Genomic DNA, 6,235 nt, shown 5'->3' on the forward strand with positions numbered 1-6,235 from the left:
AGGTTGCCCACAAGGTTCTTGACTCATACAAGCAGAGCCCTCGGAATGAGCCTCATGCTGAAAATGAAAAGGTCACAGGAAAAGAAGGGCGAGATGAAATATCCAGGAAGCTGAAAGGTATAGAACATTCCTTAAGGAGCATGCAAGGGATGAGAAATCAGATTCATATGTTCCCTGATGTTCATCTGCCTGCGGGGTTTAAAGTGCCAAAGTTCAATTTGTATGAGAGGCGTGGAGATCCAGTAGCCCATCTGAGGGGTTATTGCATGGAAATGAGAAGTGTTGGCGAGAAAGATGATTTGTTGATGGCGTATTTCAGTGAGAGCTTGACTGGGGCATCATTGGAATGGCATAATCGTCAAGATGTTGGTAAGTGGTATACATTGGGCGACATGACTCAAGATTTTGTTCGACACTTTCAATACAAATCAGACATTACCCCAGACCGCTTTTCTCTATCTAAAATGGAAAAGAAGCCGAAGGAAAGCTTTAGGGAGTTTGGGCTCAGATGGAGTGAGCAAGTTGTTCGAGTCAGCCCCCCGATTGGTGAAGAAGAAATGGTTGAGCTTTTCCTACAAGCCCATGGGCCCACCTACTTCAGTCATTTGATTCCGACCTTGGGTAAACCTTTCAATGATGTGGTAAAAATGGGGGAGATGGTAGAAGAGGGAATCAAGTCAGGCAAAATCATGAGTTATTCGGCATTGAAAGATACTACAAAAGACATTCAACACATCCCAGTAGGTTTGGGTAGAAAAAGAGAAATAGAAAAGATGATCTGCTGGGCATTCCTGCTCAACATTTCCCGCCTCGACATCGACCCCATGGATATCCTTGTGCACCAGATGATCCTCCCCAATTGTACTTCTCTCCACAGAACCCCCAAAGTCGTACATCTCTTTCCCAGTACCCTATCCACAAGGCACCACCATATGCTCCACACCCACGAGGCCCACGATGGCCCGCACCACTTCCCCAAATGTCTTACCCACCTCCTCAAGCATATCATCCACCTACCCGCAAAAGGAAGTGAAAGAAGAAGTCAATGAGGCCTAGGGATTAACTCATTCGGGGAGATACTTTGGGCCGAAAGAGTTAAGGAAAGCTAAAACATCCAGAGATAATCCGGTCCTAGTAAAGAAAGCAGTGACTGAAGAAGAGGCGGAGGAGTTTTTGAGAAAAATGAAGGTACAAGATTATTCCATTGTGGAGCAGTTGAGAAAGACGCTTGCTCAGATATCCTTGCTGTCATTGTTGATCCACTCAGACGAGCATCGTCGGGCCCTAATGAAAATTCTGAGCGAAGCTCATGTCCCCGACAAAATTTTAGTGAACCATCTAGAAAAGATTGCCAACAAAATATTTGAGGTGAACAGGGTCACATTCTCTGATGATGAGTTGTTGGTGGAAGGTACTGAACACAACAAAGATCTCTACCTTACGGTAAAATGTGAAGATTCTATGGTCATTAGGGTGTTAGTCGACAATGGTTCCAGTGCAAACATTTGTACTCTCTCTACCCTGAACAAGTTGAAGGTTGATGATGAGAGGATTCACAAGAATAGCATCCGTGTTCGAGGTTTTGATGGTGGAGGGAAAGATTCAATTGGTGATATAGTGCTTGAATTGACAATAGGGCCGATGGAATTCACCATGGAGTTCCAGGTACTAGACGTGGTCGTCTCCTACAATTTGTTGTTAGGTCGACCTTGGATTCATTCCGCCAAAGCAGTCCCATCCACTCTGCATTAGATGGTCAAGTTCGAATGGGATAGACAGGATATCTTCGTGCATGGCGAGGATAATTTATGTGCTCATAGTGATGCCTCTGTCCCATTCATTGAGGTTGAAGATGACAAAGGGCCTTGGGTCTATCAAGTTTTGAAACAGTGCCGGTCGAGAAGGTTCCAGAAGGGAAATGTGTTCCAACTCCAAAGATAGCCTCCACATCAGTCATGGTGGCTTTTGAAATGCTGAAAAATGGCTTTGTGCCCGGTAAAGGTTTGGGTGCATCTCTGCAGGATATCATACATCCAGTGTCCCTCCCTGAAAAATTGGGTACGTTTGGTCTTGGATTCAAACCTATAGCGGCAGATGTGAAAAGAGCCAAAAGGTTGAAGCAGAAGGCGTGGGCACTTCCAAAGCCTGTTCCGCGTCTCTCCAGGTCTTTTGTCAAGCTCGGTGCCAGGAAACACCCAGTGACGACAGTTCCAAGTTCTGTTGTTGACATTGATAAGGAGTTAATTGAAAGGTTCCGGAGGTTGTTCGATAATGTGAACATGGTAGAAGTTGGAAAAGGTTCTAGCAAAGCGGACGTGCAGTTTGTCGGGCCGAATGTAAAGCTTAACAATTGGAAGGCTACTCCTCTCCCTACCTGGAAGGAGTCTTGGTAGTTTGTTTTGTTTTCCTTTCTATCTGGGTCATTCCAGGGTTGTGACCCAGATTTTTATTTTTTCGCTTGTTGATGTACAAACCCTGTTATCTTTAATTTCAATGAAATGAAATTTCCCTTTTCCATAATTCCTGATAGTTCCATTTTTGTTTTTCTTTTCTTCTCTGTGCAATTCTTTTTATGTTGTTTTCAATGACATGACATACATGAGGAATCTTCGTCCTAGTCTTAAAAGTCAATCTAATCTTGAAATAATAATCCAAGAAATAGAGTGTGATGATGAATCAGAATATGATGAGAATGAGGCCTTTGAAGAGATTAGTAAGGAACTAAGTCATTTTGAAGAAAAACCCAAGTCTAATCTGAATAAAACGGAAGCAATCAATCTAGGGGACCCAGATAATGTCAGAGAAACTAAGATAAGTGTCCATCTTGAACCACAAATCAGGGAGGAAATAATTAAAGCATTGTTCGAGTACAAGGATATTTTTGCATGGTCATATTATGACATGTCATGTTTGAGTACCGATTTGTGGTCCACAAATTGTCGATCGATCCAGCATTCCCTCCTGTTAAGCAGAAGTTGAGAAAGTTCAAAACTGACATGAGTGTGAAGATTAAAGAAGAAGTCACAAAGCAGCTTGATGCAAAAGTCATTCGAGTCACGCGGTATCCCACATGGCTAGCCAATGTTGTGCTCGTGTCGAAGAAAGATGGAAAGACCAGAGTGTGTGTTGATTATCGTGACCTCAACAAAGCAAGCCCAAAGGACAACTTCCCACTGCCGAACATTTACATTTTTATTGATAATTGTGCCAAACACGAGATTGGGTTTTTTGTGGACTGCTATGCGTGGTATTATCAGATTTTAATGGATGAGGAAAATGCGGAAAAGACGGCATTCATCACGCCAGGGGGAACATACTGCTACCGGGTAATGCCATTTGGTTTGAAAAATGCTGGGGCAACTTACATGAGGGAAATGACAACCATATTCCATGACATGATACACAAGGAGATTGAGGTTTACGTGGATGATGCGATCATAAAGTCCAAGAAGCAGTCTGACCATGTCAGGGATTTGACAAAGTTTTTTCAGAAGCTCCGCAGGTACAATCTCAAACTCAACCTTGCACAGTGTACGTTTGGAGTTCCATCGGGGAAATTGTTGGGATTCATAGTCAGTCGGCGTGGCATCGAATTGGATCCGTCAAATATCAAAGCTATCCAGGAATTTCCACCGCCAAAGAACAAGACTGAGGTGATGAGTCTGCTAGCGAGGCTGAACCACATCAGCAGGTTTATTGTTCAGCTCACGAAAACCTGTGAACACATCTTTAAGTTGCTAAAGAAAGATGTCGCGGTCAAATGGACTGATGATTGCCAGGAAGCATTCGATAAGATCAAGGAGTATTTGTCTAACCCCCTATGTTGGTCCCACCGGAACTCGGGAGACCGTTGATTCTTTATTTGACAGTCTTGGACAACTCATTTGGTTGTGTATTAGGTCAGCATGACATCACTGGCAGGAAAGAGCAAGTCATCTACTATCTCAAGAAGAAATTCACATCTTATGAGATTAAGTATACTCTCCTTGAAAGGACATGTTGCGCCCTGACTTGGGTAGTACAGAAGTTGAAGCATTATTTGTCATCCTACACCACTTACCTCATTTCTCGCCTGGATCCTCTAAAGTATATCTTTCAGAAGTCCATGCCCACAGGACAGCTCGCAAAGTGGCAGATCTTGCTCATAGATTTTGACATCATATATGTGACCCGGACAGCGAAGAAAGTCCAAGCTTTGGCCGATCACTTGGTCGAGAACCTGGTGGATGAAGAATATGAACCTTTGAAGACTTATTTTCATGATGAAGAGGTAATGCACATTGATGAGGTCGAGAAGGAGGAAAAGCCCGGTTGGAATCTCTTATTTGATGGGGCTGCTAACATAAAAGGCGTTGGGATAGGAGTTGTACTCATTTCTAAAACAGGGCACCACTACCTTGTCACAGCTCAGCTTTGTTTCTATTGTACCAACAACATGGCCGAGTATGAAGCATGCATTTTGGGTTTGAGGTTAGTTGTAGACATGGGAATCCAGAAAGTCTTGGTCTTGGGGGACTCGGACCTTCTGGTGCACCAGATTCAAGGAGAATGAGAGACCCGGGATTTAAAGCTTATACCATATCGACAATGTTTTCATGATATTTGTCAACGGTTTCGATCAATAGAATTCAGGCATATTCCAAGGATCCATAATGAGGTTGTCAACGCTTTGGCTACCTTGGCGTCAATGTTCCACCATCCAAACAAAGCTTATGTTGAATCTTTGCATATTCAGATCCGCGATCAGCATGCTTACTATAACATGGTGGAAGAAGAACTTGATGGTGAGCCGTGGTTCCACGACATCAGAGAGTACATCAGAATGAGGTACATCCGGTACAAGCCATGGGGGACCAAGAGAGAACGATTCGATGTTTGGCAAGTGGATTTTTCTTCAGTGGAGGAGTTTTGTACAAAAGAACTCCAGATCTTGGATTCTTAAGATGCATAGATGTCAGACAAGCCATGGCCATCATAACTGAAGTGCATGCCGAAGTCTGTAGACCGCATATGAGTGGGTATGTTCTGGAAAAGAAAATCCTCTGAGTAGGTTATTATTGGCTCACCATAGAGCGAGATTGTATCAGTTTTGTGTGCAAGTGTCATCAATGCCAAGTACACGGAGATTTGATTCATTTTCCGCCATTTGAATTGCATACAATGTCCGCACTGTGGCCCTTTGTTGCTTGGGGTATGGATGTCATCAGACCAATTGAGCTAGCAGCATCCAATGGACACAGTTTCATTCTGGTGGCCATTGACTATTTCACTAGGTGGGTTGAAGCTAAAACTTTCAAATCTGTGACCAAAATGGCAGTGTTCAATTTTGTTCATTCAAATATCATTTGTTAGTTCGGAATCCCAAAGGTGATCATCACAGATAATGGTGCTAATCTTAACAGTCATCTAATGAGGGAAGTGTGTCAATAGTCGAGGCAACCACAAGAACATAAAGAAGATACTTCGGAAAATGGTACAAGGGTCCATGAAATGGCATGAGAAGTTGCCTTTTGCTTTGCTAGGTTATCGCACTACTGTTCACACTTCAGTAGGTGCAACTCCTTATTTGTTGGTATATGGAACTGAGGCAGTGATACCCGCAGAAGTTGAAATTCCATCCCTTCGGATTGTTGCTGAAGCCAAGATTGATGATGATGAGTGGGTCAAAACCTGGCTGGAGCAATTGAGTTTGATTGATGAGAAGAGATTGGCAACAGTATGTCATGGCCAGTTGTATCAAAAGAGAATGTCAAGAGCATATAACAAGAAGGTGCGTCCTCGGAAATTTGAAGTGGGTCAGCAAGTATTGAAACGCATCCTTCCATATAAGGCTGAAGCAAAAGGCAAGTTTGCCCCAAATTGGCAGGGGCCGTTCATCATAACGTGAGTATTGTCCAATGGTGCTTTGTACGTAACAGATATAGAAGGCAAATGTATATATATGGCTATCAATTCTGATGCAGTCAAAAGATGTTATGTATGATTTCTTTGGGTTAAATTGGCATGTTTTGAAGATTGGAATGAAGAAGGCATTTTATTCTGCTATCTAAACACTTTACCCTTCGTTAACCCTTCGAGCCTTATTTATTTTCTTTCATACCCCTCTTTGGAATCAGTAGAAAAATTCAGAAACATTAACACAAAAGGTAAGTAAAGAAAGAGAGAGAAAAAAAGAAGAGAAAAGAGAAAGAAAAGAATGGAAAAGAGTGGGGAAAAAAAGAAAAGAGAAAAAGAA

Source organism: Nicotiana sylvestris, chromosome 5 (assembly GCF_000393655.2).
Source record: "Nicotiana sylvestris chromosome 5, ASM39365v2, whole genome shotgun sequence".
NCBI classification, from domain to species: domain Eukaryota; kingdom Viridiplantae; phylum Streptophyta; class Magnoliopsida; order Solanales; family Solanaceae; genus Nicotiana; species Nicotiana sylvestris.